The sequence below is a fragment of the Hirundo rustica genome, chromosome 16, assembly GCF_015227805.2.
Source record: "Hirundo rustica isolate bHirRus1 chromosome 16, bHirRus1.pri.v3, whole genome shotgun sequence".
NCBI classification, from domain to species: domain Eukaryota; kingdom Metazoa; phylum Chordata; class Aves; order Passeriformes; family Hirundinidae; genus Hirundo; species Hirundo rustica.
The window spans coordinates 10,532,467-10,555,185 of NC_053465.1; the positions used below are offsets into that span (position 1 = coordinate 10,532,467).

Genomic DNA, 22,719 nt, shown 5'->3' on the forward strand with positions numbered 1-22,719 from the left:
AGCCCCAGAGCTCCATCTTGTGGTTTTCCTGCTCTGAGGCAGGGAAAAGAATTAAAAATAAAAGTAATTTTGCTATTAAATCACTCTGAAATGCAATTTCTTTTGCTGGCATCACACAAAGAAGCGAGGCAGAGAAGAAAAATCAGCCAACAAACTATTTTTTGCTCTATTTTGCCATGCAATGTCACTTAAGGAAAAATTCTCTTCTTTTTTCCTAACCCGCAGCCCGTCGCAAAACCATTGCCAGCAGAAGGACCAAAATTAAATAAACCTGTGGTCTGGAAAGGAAAGTTTCTGGGTTGGAGAAGGGCACAGAATGGAGCAGAGGGGCCATGCAGCCCCCCCAAGGAAACCAGCTGGCAGTGCTTGTCACCATGGCTTCTCTTCCCACAAGCACCACCCTCAGTCCTGGAAAAAGAAAGGGGAGGGATATTTGGGGCAGACCTCCTCCATCCCAGCCTCTGCAGGTAATTTTACATTTATTATTTGCCATGTTATGACATCTGCCTGTACAAGAGCTGTGTTCCTGCAGGGATGGCTCTGGATTCGCTCCCTCCTCCGCCTCCCATCCATCCCAGCATCAAGGGTCAAGTTATAGTGCTGTGGGCAAGATGAGAGATATGATAAAAAAGAAATTAAAATTAGGAAAGCTCACCTTGTCCATCTGATGGAGTAAAAACTTCCAGGCCTGTCATGGAATGGGGCTGTTTCCATACCACAGCATTGAGTTTTGCTGCATTGGAGAGGTCACAGATAAAGTCTGCTCCTGTGGATTTCTGTAATATGTTTCTGGGTTTCTTAATCCTGAAGTGGCAACAGGTAAATCCCAACTTAATTGCTTTTCCCCCACTCTCAAGTAGGATCTTCCTTAGGAGGTTATTGATCTCTTTCCCACAGGAAACCGCTCAAAATTCACATCTCCACTCTGTTCAGCCCAATCAAGGACCACCCCTGAAAACAGATATTTTTGGGATGCCCATAAATCTTTGAAATCTCCCTAATTTGCCATCAAGCCAAAACACCAGAAGTGAGATCTTTTAGAAATATCTCCAGGATGAGACAAACCAGGCAGCACCAGCCTGCAGTGCACTGTGCATCCTATCAAAACAGCCACCACGGAGAACAAATGAATCTGCAATGGGATGAGGTGCCTGGTGCCTCCAGATGACCTGTTTGAAACAGCTCCAGTTGCCACCAGGGTCACCATCACGGGCCAGGCCGTGCAAAGCCAGCCCTGCTCCAGCCACAGCCCACTCACACCCCAGGACACTGGCATGGATGGAGCCCAGGTGATCTAAATTGAGCTAAATATGGGAGTCACTGTGGGAAAACCAAGGAAAGGAAGGTAGTGATGCACTGCAAGGAGCTGGTTGGCTGTGAAACCTCTCTCCTAACATTTATCCTGCACTGATTATGTTGAAACAAAGAGTGAGGCCATGAGAGTCCAACAAAACTCATACAAGGGTTCAAATCTGAACAATTCTATACTGAATCAAATCAAGGGGCTGGAGAAAAGGAGGCCATCCTGCAGGCTGTGGTGCAGATGAGGAGATGTTTCCCTGCCAGCAGATACAGCAGAAATTCATCCCTCCTCTCTTCCACCATCCTGCCAGGGGCTGAGCCAGAGCCTGCAGACATCTCTGCTGTCCTTGGGAGGGCTGGAGGGTGGCCTAGGAGCAGCTGGCTCACTCACAGCTAAAAATAATCAGCCTCTTCCTATATGTGATAGGAATCGTAGGAAACACATTGTCAAGTTCAGGGGAGGGCTAATGGCCATTTCCCCAAATCCATTTGTCTTTTGGCACGAGGTCATGCGACCTTTACTCATCCTGGGACAGGACTTTGCTCCTTCAGGACTTCCACTGGCAATAATGTCACTTTCCTGGATTAAAAGGGACACAGAGTATGAAAGGGAGCAGGGAGGAGCAGAAGGATGGGAGAGGCTTGAGAATAGCCAAGGCCACATAACCTTGAAGTCCACAGTAAAGGGGAATAAAAGCAAAGCCAAGAGAAGGCAGAGTGCAGTAGAGATCTAAGTGGAAAAGACAGGAGTTCTCAGAGAGGGACTTTAATTTCACAGGAAACTTTTCAGAGCTACAAGACAGAAGAGCTAGGGGGTGAGCAGGCAGCCAGGTGGCACCAGGAGAATGTTTGCCAAGGCTTGGGAGGGTCGTGGGAGGGAGAGGAAGCTAAATAAACCTGACCTCTTCAGTTATCCTTGTGCAGTATGGAAAAAAAAAAAAAAAAAAGGCAAATCACATGTCAGACAGATGTAAATTTGGAGTAAACATGTAAACAGGATAACTACACCGTGTACCTATCAGTATCTCTCTTTTTTCCTAAACTCATTTATACAAGGGGCTGTATTTATGTTTCAAAATACTTCCCATCAAAACAACCCGAGAGGACACAGGAGTTGAGTGACGCCTTATTTCTCTGTGTTTGCATTTTTTTGCCATGCAAGGCATAATCTGGTTCTCAGGGAGTTAATGCACCTGCCATTCCAGTGCTGACAAGCAGTTTTTCAGAGGAACATGGAATTTTATTTATTTATTTATCCGAGGAGCCCTGAAGATTGTACTCAGGAGACTTCTTGAGCACTGCCAATAACTAGCAGGTACCAACACATGTACATTTTTGACTGCACCATGATTGATGGTGCTTATTTGTGGCTTGCTGCCTAAACCTCTCCTTTTCCTCTGCTTTCTGTCTCTCTCAGTCAGGCTTTTTTAGTGCGGGCGGGTTTTTTTTCTTTTAAATAATAAAGACACTTTAGCCATTTGGGGGAGGGGGAGAGGCAGGGGAGGGATGATTTATCTGGTGCCACTGTTATCTTTGAGCTGTTCTATTCCACGGAGATTTTCTGAGCAGTGAGTGGTCAGGGGACAGCAACTGAGACCTGCAGGCACAGAGGGGTTTGACAGTGTTGGGACACAAACTGGCAGGCACCTGCAGGAGCAGCGATTGAGGGGAACCCACCTTCTGAGTCCGGTCCTGCTTCCAGAGCCCACGCCAAACTTCTCTCTCCAGAGCTGAGACCCAGCTACCTCCCATGGGCAAAGAGATCTTCATTTCTCCACCTTTCCTTCCCCATCTTCACCTCCTTGAAGCAAGATGGGGATGAGAAGTCCATACAGGAGTAATGAGGCTCGAAAAAACAGAAACCTACAGGGTTCACTCAGTACAATCTTTACTTTCCTGCCCATCCTTCACAAAACTCCATCCAACAACTGAGCTTAACAGGCTCACAGCAAACCCAGCCAAACCTCTGAGCTGGGCACCGTTCCTCCTCCAATTCCACACATGACTAATTGCTTTTATCACTTTTCCTAAAGCCCTTCACACCTGCACGGCACATTGGGGAGCGGCAGAGCAGTGTTTTCCATTCCCCTCGCACACAGGTTAACCGGCTACTTTCCTTTCAAAGGAGGAAAATTGATCTGATGAAAGCTTAAACATGAACTGCCTTGGCAACAAGACAGGAACAGCAATAGGGCTACGAGGAGATGCCTCCGAATCCAGGCAGGAGTTGTTCCATATGGGAATGATTCGCACGGAGCGGGTGGTGGCACAGCCCTCGCACCAACGAGGAGCTGCAAACCAAGACCCAAAGCCTCCAGAGCCTGGGGAAGTTCAAAGCTCTTGACACCTCATCTAAAATTCGAGCCTGTGATGAAATCAAAAGCCGAATGAATTTCAGCCAGATCCAGATGTGTTTCTGGCCCTTTTCCCCGAGTGGCACACGGGACCAGCCGGGCTGGATGCTCTGCTGGTGTCTGCGCTGCTTTGGATCCAGCCTGGGCAGCAGCAGGGTGGGGTGGGGTGGGGTGGGGCTCCCTGAGAGCTGGGACAGGGTCACGGGGGTGCCAGCTCACAGGGCACCTCCCTGCGAAAGGCAAATCCCTCCCTGTCCAGCTCACAGCTGTATCCTACCTGGAGGGACTGCCTGCCCGCCCCCCGGGCCAGCTCCGAAGGGAAAAGGTGAGAGAGGTGATTTCCCACCTCATTGACTTCAAAGAGGCGCTGGGATTTCGGGGCTGAAATGCAGATAAAGTGCAGAGAAAAGGGAAAGCACAGCCCAGCGTGTGCCAGCAAGGCTGTCAGAGCAGAGGAAAACTGCAGGGGACACATCAGCCTGCTGGGGTAGATGTAAGTGTTCAAACCCAGAAAGAAGAGACTCCAGGGCTAGCGCGGAGCCTCTAAGGCAGCCTGGTGGACAAGCGAGGCACCGAGGCAGCTGCGACAAAAACCTAACCGGCAGCATCTAAATAACTCACCTCCCTGAGCCTTCAGCCTGCACCGGCTGCTCAGGCGGACCCAGCATCATCCCCACGCTGCCCAGAGCTCTTTTCTCCGGCTGATGAGTTGATTAAATCCCACAAAAACCCTGGCCATCCACGCAGCTAAAGCTGTTAAATTCCCTCGGGGTGAATTCCATTCAGGTGCCGGAATTAACGCTGCCCATCCCCTGCTGAGAGTTGTGCCTGCAAACTCCCTCTCACGCAGCATGCTGGCACCATCCCAGCTGCCTGACCTTCCCAAAACCACCCAAAAACTGTGCGTTTTACGTGGGCAAGACAAGAGTTTTGCCCTTGCACCCACCAGGAGCAGTGGGTGCTGTGGTGCTGCTGGGTCTGTGCGTGTGCCTCGTTGGAAAATCGCCCTTAAACCTGCGGTGTTACCGAGGGTGGGTGGCTCCAAAATGGTCAGACAGTACCATCTGCAGGGAACGGGAGAGGTTGCAGCAGGTGCTGGTGGCCAGGATCACCCTCACTGCAGCCACAGCTGCCTTCACTCACTTCCAAGCAGATTAACGGGAAAACAAAATAAAAACAAGGACAAAGCGGTCTTTAAGACTTGGGGAAAGCTTCCAGTGGGAAGCTCAGACACACACACAGCAGGGCAGGGATGTGGCTGGCTGAGCCCAGGCTGCAGGAATCACCCCAGCTCTCACCCTGGGTCATGCGGGTGCCTCCAGAATTCTGGGGAGGCACAGGGGAGAGCAAAGCTGTGCTGGGGCTCAGCAAAAGGAGCTCAGAGCTGGGAGAACTGACCAGACATGAGCACGGGATCTGGAGCCTTGTGCCCTGGATAACTCCAAGAAAGGAGATTTTTCAGGAGCCCGAGGTGACACTCAGCTGTGACCAGCTCACCTGGGCTGGAAACCATTCACAGAGGACTCCCAGGTTCCCTTTAGCTGTTAATTTGTGGTGCTTTCCCTAAAACCACCGCCACAGTGAACCTAAATAGCTGCAGCCACAGCATTTCCTGCACATTATGGCATCTGTGAAAGTGCTGACAGGGACAGCTGACAGCCGCTCCACAGTGTAATTCACACCATAACATCATCTCCCAGGCACTCGGGCTTCTCACTGAAAAACTATGCCACGCTTTTCTGGAAACCCAGTGCCAAATTATTGATAAACAGCCTCAACCAAATAATGGGACCTACAGCAATTTTGCTTACCTTTAAGATTTCTTTTCTTTATCCTGTAAGGTCTGTTTCAACCCACCATGTGTCGTGGTTTAACTGGACAGGCAGTGAAACACCCCACAGCTGCTCCTCACTTCTCCCAGCAGGATGGGGGAGAGAATCAGAATAAAACATGTGGGTTCAGATAAAGGCAGTTTAATGGGATAAGGAAGAGGAAAAAAACTGCCCAGTTTGTGTCCCACCCAGGTTCTTGTCCCCCTCATCCTTTCCCTGTCAGGTTGTGTGAAATGCTCAAAAATCCTTGACTAGTGCAAAGACCACTCAGCAACAGCCAAGCCATCACCGTTGTTCTCATCCTGGATCCAAACCCCAGCTCTGCTCCAGACACTACAAAGCAAATTGACTCTCTCCCACCAGAAACCAAAACACTATGTTAAAAGTCAATGAATCCTTCATCTGTAAGAAATGTGTTTATTTTATCACTCACCTCTGTCCCCCCACGTGAATAATTCCCTCTCTGTGTAACATTCCTGTGACTCCAGCCCGCTCTCCTTTGGATTTCAGGCCTGAGCAGTTTTATTTGCTAAAACCTACACCAAGCCACAGCAGCAAAGAAATCAAACACTCAATAAACCCTTTTTAGTTTCTTTCACAACACAAAAAACACACCTAGAGGTCAGACCCAAACTGTGATCCACCTCTTTATTGAATAGATCAACACAAGATATTCCCTACATCAAATATTGTCTACCCTGCAGCCTCTTTGAGCCAGGGACCATCCAGCTGTCAAACAGAAGTTTCATTCCCAGCCAAAGTTCATAAGCACCACTGATTTCCCAATATCAAGTGCTGTATAGGATTTGCTACAGCAAATCAGACTCTCTCACTAGATTTTAAATCAAATACAGGTGACAAAAAAAAATCACACTACACATAAAGTATTCAAAGCCTGGGCTCTGCTACCAGGTAGCCAAGGCTGGATTAATCTCAGTTGCATCTAGCACTGGCTATCAGAGAGGCAGAGTCAGGCTCAGGAGTTATAAAGCCACCAGACATCACAGGACACCAGAGCTGCAGGAGCCAGCTTCTTGTCCAGCTGGAAATCCAGTGCTGGGATTGACCCAGCTACAGTTCATCAAGCTATAAATAAAGCAGTGGTCAAAGAGTTACTAGCCAGCTCCATTAAAAAATAAGAATAAAAATTAAAAACAATCTGTTGCCTTTGTCACCTGGACAGGTTCCTCTATGTTATTTGCAGAAGGACAAATCTCTCCACCTCTGTCACTGCCCAAACACAGTTACAGCATTGAAAAGGCACCATGATCCTCACACTTTGCTCGCTGCCCGGACTGTAGGCTGAGTTTCAGCATGCAATAGGCCACCAGAAACCTTGTGGATGATTGGAACTTCAGGCTGAGGGTTTGTTCCTGCCATGGTCCTCTCCCTAGGGTTACATCTCATGTCTGTAAAGGATGAGAACCAACACAGAGGCTGCCCAAGGCTGGCTGGGGGGAGCAGGAGTGTAGCTTTGTTGGCTGAGATGGTTCAAAATGCACCCACTGGCTCTGAAACTCAGACTGAACCACAGAGACAGGCCAAAAGGGGAAGGAAAAAAGCAGCTTATCCTGGGATTCAGTGCAACCTGCCCAAACACTGACCCACCCTGAGCACTTCATCTGTGTGCCCCAGGAACCTGAGCAGCGGGGTCCTGCTCAGACCCAGACATTTCCTGTTACCGAAGCTCCCAGGAGCAGCAAAGGGCATCCCCCCAGAGCATCGTGTCCTCGCTCTTGTCACTGGGGCTGTCTCCTTGTGTCCTCTGGGAAATCATGTGCCAGAGCCAGGAAACAAAGCAAAATGGATGTTTAATTCACCCACAAATGAATAGATTTCTCCTCCTTCTCAAGCTTTGTACCAAAGTCTACTTCAGTGTCAGATTGGATACAACTTAAGTTTAACTCTTTCTGGCAAATGTACATTTTTAATGTCCATAAGAAGGTTACCTTAAAATAAGATTAGTATATGTTTAGCTACAACTTCAAGTTTTGCTCGTAAAAGTAGGTTTTGAAAAAGCAGATGAGGGCATATTTTAAAGCTGGAGATCAAGCCTGAATGCATTTCCTAGGAGCACCCTTAATAAAAAAAGAGGGAATTATCATGTTCTGTTGAGGCTGACTATAAATCTCTATTCCCAATGAAAAAGTCAGCCCCAGCCTTCAGCCTCAGTGCTCCAGGCAAGCCCAGACCTTTCTGTGTCCTGGTCAGCTCTGCTTTCAGGATCACCCTGATCCCAGCAGAGCAGGCAGCCAGCAGCAGGGAGGGGAAGGAGAACCCCTCACCTGCCTAGTCCCAATTACAGAACTGCAATTTTAGAAGGCTTTAAAATCCGTGGCAAATCTACCTGTGCTCACTCTACAAAAGCAAAGGTAATGCAAAAACATTGCGAAGAGGATGAAAGTCATGACACAAAACAAGAAGGGGGCTTTAATGTTATAATCACACACAAACCCAGGTGTTTGGGCATTTCCTTTCGACGGAGCCAGAGCAGAACCTGCGCTTTGCAATTTGTCACTGCCAGTGAAACACCCAGCCAGGCCACCTGGGGCTCCCCAGCCCTTGACCCTGAGCTGCTGAACTCAAATAATGCTCTGAAAATCAGGCAAAGACCCTCCCAAACCCTGGACCCACCGAGAGCTGCTCCTGGGGGGGAGCATGTGCTCAGTGCTGACTTCTGTGGGTTTGTCCTCAACCCATTGACATTCTTTTGACACAGTTTGCCTCTCGCTGCCGAAAATGACAGCTCCCTATATTGACACTGCATGGTATATTTATTCTAGTTTAGCACAATCTCTGGCATTTAAAGCTACAGCCCGTGTTCAATCTGCATCAGTTTAACATGCCAGCACCATATGGTTTTCTATAATCAGCTGCAGCATTGTACTTCAAACCCACTGCTGCATTTATAATATTATCCTATGCTGCACAAACACCAATATTTAGAAAGGAAAACGTCCTTTTTATTGGACTCCTGCTGATGCCCCAGCTGGTAGCCAAAGCACGCAAAGAGTTTCTCTTCTTTTCTGTGCAGGAAAAAAAAAAAAAAAAAAAGAAAAAGAGCCCAAAGGGTTTTCTCAAAATCTTACATCTGAAAGGTACATTTTGTCCTGCCCCAGTAGGTCTGTAGGACTGAGTTAAAATGTGGGGTTTTATTAGATGAATTGCATCATTAAATTACATTATAAAAACCAAAAATGCACCATTAATTTTCAAAAACAATAGTAAATACATCTCATTTCTGATACACGATTCTGCATCTAATTTTCGCCCTGGGCCACGTTTTTCTAACAGGCTCACTGTCTTCCATTATGCCGACTACACAAATGGAGCTAAATTGCTGGAGTTGGGGGGAAGGAGATATTGGTCAAATGTCTAATGTGAAAACAAATGAATTTCTAATCAGCTGTTGCAAAAAGAAAAATTACTTTTTGATCTCGGCTCAGCCAAGCAAGAATCTACCTAGCTGGAGTAATAAGATCCAGTGGAATAGTGCAGGATTGCAGAGAGAGACAAAAGGCTGGACAGACAGACAGCCAGGGCAGTAAATGAGGTCCGTGCAGTCAGCTCTGTGTGAGCAGCATTTCTTAATTTAATGCACAGGAGCTCCCCCAGACTGGAGCCCCGTTGCTGCAGGGTCCTCACCAGCAATGCAGCTGCTCTCTGAGCACCCAAGGGTCCCCCGGGTGGGAAGGGAAGGGAGGGGAGAGGTGCAGGCAGTGTGTCTGTCTGCACAGCCATGGGTGAGCAAGGGTGGGAGCAGCGCAGGAACAACCACCCCAAAACTTCCACATGGGCCACAAACAGATAAGCCAAACCTTGCAAAAGGTGCCACAAGCCTGGCAGAGGCCAAGGACGTGTCTGTGCTCACTGGCTGCAGCTGGCTCTGATGCCACTTTTGTCTCTGCTGGGAAAGCTCCCTGTCAGCCGAGCAGGAGTGAGCTCCATCCAACCCACAGCAGAGAGCTATAAACATCTTCTGGCCAAAATTGTCCCTTGGAATGGGTCCAGTGCCCCAAAATGCACCCAATCTGGCCCAAGCTCCTCCCAAACCCAGCTGGGTGGCCCCTCAGCCTCCTGCTCAGGGGCAAATTCAGCAGGTGATGTCCCCACCCCAAAGGGCTGGGTTTGCACTCCCAGGGAACGCAGCCCAGGAGGAGAGGAGCTGCACAGCCAGGCTCCTGAGGAGCTGGCACCCACACCAGCCACAGCCCCGAGGAGCCTTGCTCCAGATCCACTCCCATGGTCTAAATGCCCCTTAGTGGCTGCAGTCACATGCTTGAGGAACATTTCGCTTGGTTTTAGAGGAATTTAGGTCAGACACTCAGAGATGTGAAATCAAACCAAAATCATAGAATCACAGAATGGGTTGGGTTGGAAGAGACCTTAAAAATCGTCTTGTTCCAACCCCTGTAAGTGGAGACAGCCAAGAGTTTTGCTTCAGAAGTGCCTCCCTGATCCAAAGCACACCCAATTTTAGGGTCACCCAGAAAGCCCCTGGCTGCCAACATCTCTGAGCAACCAAAGGCAAAGGAGAGATCACTGAAAGTTTGGAGAAATGGAGAATTTAATTCCCTCAGAAGACAGGCAAGGAAGACTTGAGTCCCAGTTTTGAGCAACCAAGTCCATCAGAAGTGTTTTATGAGTCATATTTCTCTGCCTCCACCTGCCACTATTAAAAATCACGGTGGTTTTTTTTGTTTGTTTATTTGTTTGTTTTTTAATGGTAGGAATGAAACCCACCCAGTAAAAATGATAAAAGCTGTGGCAATCAGGACTACAACTGCAGTATTATGTAGCAATATTGTAAGATAGTTATGGCTCAGTATCATTTTACACATAAAGAGGTTGAATCCTGCTTTTTGTAGGAAAAGCACAGAATAACAACACAGAATTGGAGCACTCTATAGTTAACTATTGTAAATAGTTGTGATTTATATTATTAACACTTGTTATTAAAGTAGTGGTGAGGGGTCAATGCAGAGTGAGCAAAAAAATCCTTTTATGGTCCCAACAGAGAGGCCAGGCTACAACAGGAGGAGGGAAAGGAGAACATGGATCAAACACCAGTGCAGTCCATGGTGTTTCTAACATTTTGTGCTGCTTTTATGGAGCTGGGATAAATTAAAAACTAAGGGAAACCCAAGAAGAGAGAAGGAGAAACAGAAAAGAAGATAAGAAGAGAGTGTGTATGGAAAATCTAAAGAGAGCTGATGCTGCATTTCTTTTTTTATCTGCATATTTATTTTTAATAGGAACACCTTGGTGCAGAAGTCAGATGCTGCTGGGAGCTCTGTCTCTCCCGTCAGCCAGATGAGTGATGGTTCCTTCCCCTCTTAAGTTCACAACCACCTCCTGTTCCACGCCCCCACCACGCCAGGCAGCAGCAGCATGCACCTCTTTTATAATCTGCTAATGGATGAAAAATATTTCCCACATTACCCTCAGGTAACCTTGTCAAACCACGGCAGGAGTCACACTGCCCCCCACATCCCCACTTGGAAACTTCTGTGCCAAATTAATTAACATGCAACAGTCTTGCAGAAGCCAGTGGTGGGAGTGGAAGAGCCCAGAAATGCCCTGTGAAAATGTTCAGGGTTAAGGGAAAGAAGCCTTTTCTGCTCCTGGGTGAGAGATCTTTAAAAAGAAAGAAAAAACAACGTGTCACAGGTTTACAGTCCCAACAGGCAAGGAGAGAGGAGAGGAGAGGAGAGATGGACCTGCTGCTGCTGCTGAGTCCAGAGAACTCTCCCCTGGCTGCCAGCTCTACTCACTGCTTTAACAAATAAATTCAGGATTGCAAATCACGAGCTACTTACTGCAAAATGCAGAGAGAAGTAGAAAGTGGTGGTTTTGCCCCAAAATGGTCAATAGCCTCCAACAGCAGGACTCTGAGCACCTGCACCTCTCAGAGCTCCTGCCCCAGGAAGGCTCCTCTGGGTTAAAGCAGAAGCCAAGTTCAACTCAATCTCATGTCTATGAAACCTTCCAGCTGAGGGTATATTACTCAAATTGATAAATTCCTAGAGGGGGAAAAGAAAAAAAAATACCTGTTACAAATTATCAGCAATTGCTTCAAACTAGTTTTGACTGAAATATTTCAGACTCGCGCTGGGGATGAGGGAGGCTGGCAGGTAACAACCCAGGAGCTGGGACAGAAAAAGCAAGGAATTCTGTAGGGAATGAGCAAAAGGGTGGCCAAGGCCATTTCTGTGGGCTACTAAGGGACCTATGGGAATTTATACAGCTGCTGCCACAAACCTCTTTCTGGAAAAGACATTCCAAAATTTTATTTTTATCTAAACTCTCCACCAGACAATAGGACCAGTTTAAACAGTTTTGATCCTGATATCTCTATTTTAGCCTTATCTTTTCCTTTTATGCTCATCATATCCACTTTCAATACCATTTTTTCCATCTTTTTGACATACTGAGGTTTCCATTCCTGTAGCCTTGCTAGGCTTTTGTCAGTTTGCTCCCTTTCAATATTATATATTTTTTAATCATAGATAAATTAATATTGCAATTTCTCTTTATCCAAACTGATAATGGGGATAATTGTGGGTGGACTTTTACTGGAAAAAAAACCAACATTTCTTTTCTTGGAATACACAAACCCTTTCTGCCAGGGACATGAAAGTGCTGTACACTCAAAGAGCCTAAACCCCACTGGGTCAGTGGCCTCTTGCACAAGGCAGGGCTCCTCGTTGCAGGCACTGTTTGTCCATGGAAGAATTTGCAGAATCCAGCCCTTCCAGCCCGTATTGGAACAGATCCCTTCCCAAACTGTCACTATTGCACTCCAGGATCTTTGCTAATGCAATGCTACCAAACACATACAGCTGGTTCCACATCCATTTCCTGAGCAGCAGCCTCTAGATCACTGGAGAGAGTTTTTTTTTTTTTTAAGCAGACTCTCTGTTTTTAGAGTGCATATTAATTACCCTTAAGCAGGTGCAAAATCAACCTGTTCATTACTGTTTCTTTGAATCCTTAATGGTAGTTGCGAGGAAATAAATCCAGTTAATGCAATAAAAGGATTTATTGTCATCTAAATTTATGCCAGCAGTTTAATCATAACACCTTTCCATCTGACACACTTCCTCGAGAACAATTTGACCCACAATTTGTCAGCAAGAAAATGGCCTTGTATAAATGCTGGGAGAAAATAAATGCTAATACGTGGCACAGTCTTTCATTCTTCTAATTGCCCAGGGAGTTTAAGGGAGACAGACTTATTTACTCACTGTAGGAAGTGTGCTGTAATAAATTATCACTATTACAAGCCTAAGTTAGTCCCTGACAGTGACAGAAGCAAGGGTGGAAGGGAAGCTTGGGGAGGCGTCGGCATCCAGAAAACATCCGTGCCGGGGAGCGGGAGTGTGAGGGCACAAACATCCATCGTGCATCCACACTGGCGGCCCCAGCACCGAGGGATCAATGATCAGGATCCGTGCAGGAGCCCCGGAGGAAATCCCTTGCATTTTATAGGGATTCTCACAGGCTGTAGGGTGAGCATCCTGCCCCCTGCCCGCTCCCTCGCTGGAGGGTTCCCGAACCCTCTCCAGCCGCCGCACCCATGGGCTGTGCAGCAGCATCCTGGCAGCTCCCAGCCCTGGCACTCCCTGTGGCACAGCCCGGAGCTCACAGCTCTCAGGGACGAGGGGAATGCCACCCTGTGCCCGGGATCACCATTTGAGCACCTGCCTCCTTCCCCCTGGGGAGCCGGGGTGAGGCACTGACCACAGAGCATCCCTGGATGTCAGAGCCCACAGGGCTGAGCCTGGCTCACGGCGAGGAGCAGCAGCCCCTCCATGTGACACAGGAACTGCTCAGCGCCACCAGTGAGTGGCTTGAGAAAAGTTCATCTGTCCACAGCCACCACAGCCCTTTGTGAGCCCTTTCAGATGACACCCAGCCCCCGCAGCTAGCAGCAAGTGTCTCATCAAGCCAGCAGGGAGGCGAGGGGAGAGCAGAAAAAAGCAAAGACAAACTCAGTGTTCCCACCCCAGACATCCTCCCGGGGTCCCTAATGAATGCCAAGGACCCCAAGCCTGTCCTTGAAGTGAGATTTGCCTATTGCCATAACAACAGCCTGGTGTTGCCACAACACAGACAAGCTTTAGGTATTCCCCTCTCTTATTATTATTACTTCATTTTCTCTCTTTTTCTTTATTTTTTTTTTCCCCTTTTCCTTGTGTCCCTCTCTACAAAGGCTCCCTCATTTCTCTGAAACAAATTGCCTGCAGCTTGCTTTCCCATACATCACAGAGTGGGGACCAGGCCTTATCAACGCTGCTCTGCTTTTCCCATCTATTACCCGGTTTGTTTGCACTTTTATCCCATCGTCCTTGCACAAGGGAGAAAACATCCATCATCCATACATCTGCCAGCTGTCACGGAGCTGTCAGCACGGTGACAGCCAACATGACAAAACTGTTGTAACGCTGCACCAGTGCTGGGGCTGGGTTGAGATTAAACAGGCAGAAAAAGGGAAAAAAAAAAAAGGAGGAAAAAAAATTAAAAGTAGATTTAGCGGCAGAGAGCAAAAGCAAAAGGTTAGGAACTGTACTTTGTGCAAAGAGAAGAGGGGAGTGAGGATAAAGCAGCAAAGAGGGAGGGGAGTGAGTGAGTGAGTGAGTAGCAGAGTGAAGTTTCTTTTAAGAGATTTCAGAGAGCTGGTAGAACAGAGAGAAGCTGAGATGTGTGTTTGTTGCCTGGCTCAGATGAACGATCCTGAAACACGAAGGGGTGCACGGTGCTTCACCCTGCGTTGTCAGGAGGCACAAATCTCCTGCAGGAATGTGGCTCATCTCCGGGGTCAGTGCCAGACCCCAGGTGACACAGGAGGGACACAGCAACCACAGCAAACCACAGCCTTAGGGATCTTTGCTCCTGCTGCTGCTTTGGCTTTTCTCTCAAATGCTTTGAACAGAGCTGCAGGTCCTCCTTTCATGGCCATATCCTTCCTCACAATTCACTTGTAGCTGTGCAAAGCCTTTCCCAAACCCCTGAGCCAGAGAGTGGGAGGGCTGTGACCCAAACCCTAAGGAGAATATTTTCCATTAAAGCAGTCAAGGCCTTTAGCATGATTACAGCCCCAGTGATGTGAAAACACTTTAAAAAGCTGGGGTTAACTCCTTCTCATCAGAGCACAAGTTATACCAGCATAAAACCTTTAGCTAATACAGCTACACTCTGAATTTCATAACTACTGTCCATGCCCTGCTTTGAACTCCTGGAGGGATCAAGCCATGCTGGGCACATCAACTCACTCACCCTTCTCTTGAACTCACCTTTTCCTCACCACCATTCCAAACAGGACGTGCTTCACCTCTGTCACTCCTTCCGCCACAACGAGAATGGAAACCAATTACAAATCCTCAGGATGCTTTTGTACTAAAGCAAAGAGAAAAATCACCATCCATGTGGCCAGGGGCTGATCCCCAGGTTGTTAGGGACATCTTCCCCTGAAACACTCCAATGGCAATGTGACAGAGACACAGAGCAGCTCTGATGTGTTCTGGACAGCGAGAATGCACAGTGCTCCTAACACCAGGAGGGCAGAGTCAAAGGCAGTTTGAGTTCAAACCTGCAGATATTTCTTTTCTGGTGATATAAAAATAGAGCTGGAAATCTTGCCCATGTTTATGATTAGCTGATTTATTCACAATATACAGTCTGAAATCCATTACCTTGGAAAATTAATTTAACAAGTAGAGATTTTTAGCTCGCACTTACATTTCAGAGAGTTTTCTTTTGCAACCAAAACACCATTCCCTCAGGAATGTGTCTTTACTGGTTTCTTTTTTTCAGGACTCCTGAGTGAAAAGTGTTGAATTGGGCTTTAACCCACTCTTGATGCAAAGCAGAAGAGTTGCAGTTCCAGCATCCCAAATCTGTAGCATGTTGTCCTGGGTTACAATATAAGATGTGCCCAAAGTATGTATTCTATCACCACCTACATGAGCTGTTGAAACTAAGTTGTGCACTGTTTCCCGTGCCCCCTCCCTCCAGACTATCTTCTGTTAATGGGCCATCAATGCCCTACTGCATGACTCAGATAACTCCCTCTGGGAGCTGTCTCTGTTTAATGGGCAATCAAGGACCCATTGCAAGACTGATAAAATGATATCAGCCCACTGTGAGATGCTCCACCCAGGGGGAGGAGCCAAGCATTCCCACCTGGATATAATCTGGGCTTTGGGACAGCACAGGCAGCCTTACCCACTGGATTCCCAGAGGACAAGAGCTACCAGACCTTTCTAGGGGATCACTGCTTCAACAAGACCACTTCATCTGGACTGCTACCGCCACGGTTTCAGGCTGTATTCTGACTCTGTCAGTGATCTTTTGTACCATTGCATGTGTTTTATTTTATTTTACTTTTTTTCTCTCCCATTAAATTATTTTTTTTCTGACTTGGAGTCTCTCGCTGGTTTTGCCTTCAAGCCAGCACGCACGTGAAGAAGCCAAGCTCACTCTGGGGGCAGCACCACATTCCCCCAGGAAGGTTTTTAGTCCAAAATCAGTAAACAACCTGGGATTCTCCAGCTGGGAACAGGATGGCCAGACAAGACAAAGGGGGTAGGAGTCTTTAAGCTGATGGGCATCACAGGGCAGGTGAAGGGATGGTGACAGAGCACAGCTCCTTGCAAAGCACCAAGTGGGGCAGCAGGTGAAGGGAGACAAGAAAGGACTCTAAAAGCAGGAAAAAGGAGGCTTTTTTTTCCTTCTTCTTTCTCTCCATCACACCACATGTTACAGAGGGGAGGTAATGAATGTACATATGTTCAACTCAATAAATTCACAGAGGGAAAAATCCATCAAGGGCCATTAACGAATGTCTTCCCTTTGGCTCATAAGTTCCTATATAATAGATTGCTGGAAGGACGTATTGAGGGAAATATGTGCATACACAGTGAGACTATTCCACTTCCAGCCTCAGTGGACCACAGGTCTGAGTCAGGACTGCCATTTTTATACCAGCCTTCAGATTTCTCATTCATACTATCTTTTTTCAAAAAAATTCTTAGAAACAAAAATTATTCAATTTGATCTAAAAACAATGTTTCTTCCAATTTACAAATCAAGTATATAATCCATTCTGTTCAGAGCCCTTGAACATGTGGAGGTGAATAAAAATGAAAAGCAAAAAAGGAGTAGATCATTCAAGACTGCAAAGTCCAAATCAGAATTGAGGTGAGAGCTCATTCTTAGACCCTGTCAGATTTACAGTTAAGAAAGCTCTGGTTCAATGTTTCCATCTAAACAAGGCCATCTCATCTTCTTTTTCTTTCTTATATTCAGATATACACAGAGTGGATCAAAGGGGACCAAAAAAATCCACTTTTGTTTTGAGAACAAAAATCTTCTTGATTAAAAAAAAAGTAAATAGTTTCTATCATACCTCAACACAGCATTGGTTTAAGCCATCTGAAACTTTGTGCCAGCAGTAAAACCGTCTCAGAAACCAGCCCAGATGGTTTAACCACAGAAACATTACCAAAGGTTATGGATAAGGAGATCCTGGATAATCCCTTTTCCCATGCCCTGGTGGCACCACTTCCTCAGCACCAGGAGGGTCAAATTCAGCCAAGAACTGCCAACATTCAGCCTAGAATTCAGAGTTTCTTCCAATTTCCCTCTGGTTTGTGACTACAACAAACCCCAGTTTAGCCAAGGCGGTGCCTGACACAGCAGCTCTGCAGGAAATAAGGATTGTTATGGTTAAGAAAGCATGGAAAAGCTTGTGTGTTCCTTTCCCCAACTACTTTAGTGTTTCTGCTAAATAAAAATCCATTTTTATTCTTAAGGGAGCTGAGTGGAGAGATGTTGTTTTACGTCCTGCTTTTTGCCAGTGATGATGTATGTCCCTTTTACAAACTTATCTCTGGGTTTTTGCTCAGTTTATAAGCTAGGAGCAATCTTTCTTTCCTAAAGCTTCCTTCTCTCACAGTCTAGAGGAACCTTGAGATTTCCTGCTGGTGATTTAAGGGGCTATAATACGCACAGGCTAGATTTGTTTTAGTGTCCATAAAACTCAAAAATTTCATAAAACAATTGGTGAAAATAAAATTACCAAAAAATGATGTACTGCCAGCAGACTGTATAATAGTTACGGGGGAAATGGAGAATATGATTCACTGGGGTATAAAAATGACAATGTATTTATTGCAGCGCAGTGACAAGAAACTAATTTGTCCCTTTTACTTTTCAGACAGGACTGGAATTCTGATTTTTCTGCTTCCCCTCTGCTGTGGCAGCGTGCACACTGGCTGGAGGGACAGTGACAGCTGTGGCCACAAGGCCAGTTACCGTGCCACTGCAAGAAGAAATGTCAACAGGGGGTTGTTCTTTAGAGATAAAGACTCATGGAAACTGCAGAAGTGTTGACTACAAGCAAACACCTTTGGCTAAAATAAGTAAATGTTCAAGTGTTAACCCAGAAATTGGTCTATTTGTGCAGCTGAAGTAGAGTTGATTCTCCCAAAGCCATTTTCTCTTCTCCTTTAAGTCAAACTTCTCCTGTGGCCCAGATGATTTCCTCCTTAGGCTTCTCCAGAAGCTCGCAGGAAAAGCAAGCAGACTTCAAAAAACTCCGAGTGAGGACACAAGCAGCAAGTGAGGGATTTGTCTTGAGGAACCACACCTTTTCCTCACCTCAAATTGTGCAACATTCAGCTCCTTCCCACCCTGCAATCTTTGGGAAGTTTGCTCCTTTCTGCTCCGGAATGGGGAGCTGAAAAACTTCGTTAAAACACAGATTCAGAATTAGATCTGGAAACAGGGAAAGGAAGCTTATTCCCTGAAAAAATGAAATGATTCAATGGGAAGTATAAAGCAATGAAAAAATGCATTTGGTATTTCCAAATGAAAAATTCTTGGGGGAATGGATACTCAATAAAATTCAAATACTGCTACAGAAAATTCAACACCAGAAACTGAAGATCCCTGGCACAGTCAATTAAAATACGCTGGGAGTGTCATCTTCACCTTCCCTTTGGGGGGGTGTCTCTCTTGTTTCAGCTGTGCTACCCAGTGTAAACAAACTTTAAAAAAAATCAGGTTCTGGAGAGCAGAGGAGTTCCCTCAAACCTTGGGCTGCAGGGAGAGGCTCTGCCCATGACACAGCAGGATTTATTTATGCCAAAATATCCCTTTCCTACTGATCACAGAGGTGAGCACCACGGCTCTGCTCTCTGTCCCATTGACACTCCAACCCTACATCATGAAGTGCTTCTGCTGGCAGCCCCTGCTCTGGAAAGCCCCAAAGAGAACAGGATTGATGCCAGGACTGTATAAACCGGGTTTTATGGGGCGAGCAAAGCAGCTGAACACAGTGCCCAGGTCATTGTCCTAAAATGCGCCATAAAAGGGCTCTAAATTCTCTCTGTTTTGGGGATGGAGTGGAAAGCTCACTTCTTTCCCCCCAGCTTACACAGGTCTCTGAAGTAAATAAGTTTCTGTGGATTATAAAACCCCAGAATTGGATTTCAGCACAATTTCAATTTGTTGTTTCATTCTGTGCTATTAAATATATTTATTTTTATGAGCCCCCCTTACTCCCCCTCAGTCCCCAGAAATGAAAGGCGAATCCCTGCCATTTGCTGCTGGCCCATAACACCCTAACTCCTTGTGGGTCCCTCCAAATCCTGCCAGGAGCTCCTGAGAGGGGCTCTGGACCTGCTGAACGTGAGCTGATTACAGGCTGATGGTCTGGGGATAACTCCAAACGTGGGATCACGACCTCAGGAAGTGCACTAACTGTCCTACAGCAGCACTGCTCTGGAAAGGGCCCTGCACACCAGCTCAACACACACTATCCTTGACAAGTATTGCAGGGCTCTTAGCAATGCTCCAACTCCCGTTTAAATCAGCAAGGACAGGAAGGAGGGAATCTCCTGGCATCTCACCAAGCAAAGCCAGAGCACTGCACTCATCTCCTTGTCCCCTAAACTCTGTGATCTGGGCTCATTTCAGCATTGCCGTGGGCAGCAGAGCATTAGAGCCATCTCCACTGGGCTCAGAGGGGCAGGGAGAGATGGCTCACCCACAGCAGGCTGAGAAAACACATTCCGCTGTGCACAGTTCAAGATTATTCAGACAGAGAATCTGGGGTTTGGCGTTTCAAACCAGCTTGGAATCACAAAACCATTCAGATTGGAAAGGACCTGTTGAGAGCACCAAGCCCAAGCATCAACCAGCACTGCCAGGTCCGCCACCGAAGCAGGCTGAGAAGCACCACACCTACCTCTGCCAGAGCTCCTCCCCAGTCACTGAAGGACTGCGCATTTTCCCTTCCCTCCTCGTGTTTTCTCCTTAAACAAGAGGTGCCAGATTTTCCCCTCACCAAATTGCTTAGCAGACATGCTTATTCTGTCATTGTCCTTGAGATTTTATTTGCTTATCTGCTAATTTTGATTCTATTTTCCACCGTAGTCCTATGAGATGAAAACTTAATTGAGGCTCCTTCCTCAGCTATAACCTTATCAGAGAGCAGATCACACTTGACACTTCATACTTCACAATTCTTTTACCAAAAGTGACTTTTAAGCTGGGGAGAGGTCTACAGTACAGGCATGTGTGTGAAACGCCATCCAATTTACTGCTAGTTACACTTGGTCTAAAAATTAGAGAGAAAAAGACATTTTTTTAATTAATTAATTAATTCAGCTACAATACACAGAAGGCGAGAGCCAAAAAGCTGATTGCTGCCCACAGAAGATGGGTTCAGGTGAAGCTGATATCCTCCCAGGTACTCTGCAAACACTCCAGAGCAATTTATAGACATCTACTTTGCTTCTGACCCTCCCAAACTTTCAATCCTGCCATGGCAAAACCCTTGTCCAGCTAGCAGGCACGGGGGAGATATTTTGTGACTACTTCTAAGCAAAGGAGAGATTTAGTCACCCATTGTTTTGGTTTTTCTCCATGATGTTTAGATGGTTTTGATTTTGGATTAAGGAATTTGGGTTCTGCATTTGCTAAATTACAGATGAACCCAAATAAAGCTCCTTGTGCAAGAGCATGAAGCTTTCAAACCATTAACATTTTCCTGAGATAAGGCAGTCTGGAGCACTTTAGAGGTAAATTCACTATTCCTCACAAATCAGTCTGTGCTAGCATGTCTCTTGTCCCCCAGAACAATAAAAATTAAAGCCCAGAACAATAAAAACTTAAGTTTAAAGATATTTTCACAATTCTTAGCAAGGCCAGGAGAGCTGGCTTTAAACCCAGAGCCAGCACTGGCCTGTGAGGAGCCCTGGCAGGGCAGCAGGGCTGATTCCCCCACTCTGATTCTCACTCCACACCTGATTCTCTCCCTTCTCTCACTAGAGAAAGTTTCAAAATGACATTTGTTCTTTTTCTCTTTTTTTTTCTTTGTTGGCCCAGGAGAACATTGGTGCAGAGCCATCAGCACACATTGTAGATATACAGAGCTTCTGTATCTGATGGAGGAGTTGGAAATTAGTACTAAAGCAACAAAAAGGGGTTATTACCAAAAATCACAATTAGTCCCTGCCTCAGCAAGGTCCAGAGTATCTCACAACCTACCACCGTTTTTCTGGAGGTTTTTAGCACTCCTTTGCATGGACTTGTCTAGAAATATTTTGGGATTACAGACAGATACCCACAGCCCAAGCACACAGGCAGGTAACCCAGTGCAAAACAAATCACTGCAGCGGGACAGGCGAGGATAAAGAGCTGGGTGTGAGCAGCTCCAGGCAGCCCCTGAGCCCGTCTGACTTGATTGATGAGGCCAGACAAAGCAGCTCAGGCAGGGAACATCCCCATTCCACATCTCTCATAGTCTTAAACACTTTTCTCCATGCTGGCTCGAAGGGCTGACACAGAAATAACCAGCAGCACGTGGTGGGTGCTCTGCGCAGAGAGGTGCAATGATGAAATCATTGCTCCAACACTTGGCTGCCCTTTCCTGCTCCCTCCTCTCCCTTGCAAGAAGTTTCTTTCTTTCTTTTCTTATTTGCAGCATTAATGTCACCATCTGAACTCCTCAGCCTGCACACAGCAGCCCTTAGAGCGTGGATTTATTATCCAAATGCCAAGAGTCTTGTTATCACTAATGAACTTTGGGAAGCAGGAGGACTCATACATGATGGTCTGGGTTTATTTACCCAGCTGGCATCCTTTAACTACTGAAAAATGCTACCCCTCTAAATCATGCAGCCCCAGATAAGTGTGTCTGCTCAGAGGCTGGTGACTCTGCTGACAGGACACGTGGTGACCCTGCCCAAACACAGCTGATGGCTTTCAGATATCAAACAGGATCCATTTTCTTAGGCTGTGTCTGGAATCACTTTCATGGCCACAAATCTGAATTGTGCTAGTCCAAAGAAAGGAAATCTGTGATTTGCACTGCAGATTAATTTCCTGAAAGACCAGGAATGCATGCATGTGAACACTGAGATAAGCAAGACATCCACCTCACTTTGTTCCAAAAATCAACTGTGTATTTTGATCGACTAATAATTTATCCCATTCAATCAACTTGATTAATTTAACCTCTTTGCAGCAGCAGCTCTTGCTACTCCACAGATCCCAATTCCACGATGCACGAGGCAGCTTTGTGAGTGAACAGGTAAGAGACACACTGGGCGTGTCACGTAATAAACATTGGCTTTGCTCAAGAAACCGTGAATTTAATACTTTGGTTCGCACATGCAAACTATTAGTTTGGGATATGGAGTATTGCTGCACACAACTTTAAACTTTATAGAAGAAAAAACTTCCATGCCAGCAGGGTTTTATAGTCCCAATTTTCATGGGAAGTACTTGAGAGAGAGGCGTGAACACAGCTGAAACAAATTCACTTAAGATGTTACACACTTCCCTCACATTGCACATGTGCTTAGGGGTTCTGCTGGGCTCTGGACCAAAACTCCAGGCATAGAAATCCTTCTCATTTGCTCTGAAACTTTGTTTTAGTACTTCTGGCGCATCCACACACAGGCTGAAGTTTCTGACAGAGGTCTGCAGAAAACAGAGTTAATGCTCACCGCAAAATTCTCTCATTTACATGGTGGGGCAAGGCCAGCTGCTAGAGAACAGACAAAAGGTGGTGGGAAATGTCCCAGTCCAGCAATACCCCCCAAGTTCAGCTTGTTTCTCTTTAGAAACCACAAACTTTGGAGATCAAAAACTGTTCTGGAGAGATGGCAGGTACTACAGCTTCCTCATCAAGTGAAAAAGGATAACAGGAGTTTTGT

At 46.4% G+C, this 22,719-nt stretch overlaps 1 long non-coding RNA gene across 3 annotated transcripts in view; it reads right to left on the bottom strand.

Moving 5' to 3' along the window:
• LOC120760102 (uncharacterized) overlaps positions 1-22,719 on the bottom strand; it is a 42,978-nt gene that overhangs the window by 11,733 nt on the left and 8,526 nt on the right. For 2 of the 3 annotated variants that reach the window (XR_005703284.2, XR_005703283.2), the window contains exons 2-5: positions 11,308-11,511; positions 5,468-5,567; positions 2,980-3,103; positions 656-951 (exon numbers count right to left, since the gene is read on the bottom strand). This is a non-coding gene — a long non-coding RNA (uncharacterized LOC120760102). The remainder of the gene's footprint in view (positions 1-655; positions 952-2,979; positions 3,104-5,467; positions 5,568-11,307; positions 11,512-22,719) is intronic. The other variant, XR_005703287.2, reaches the window with a different exon arrangement.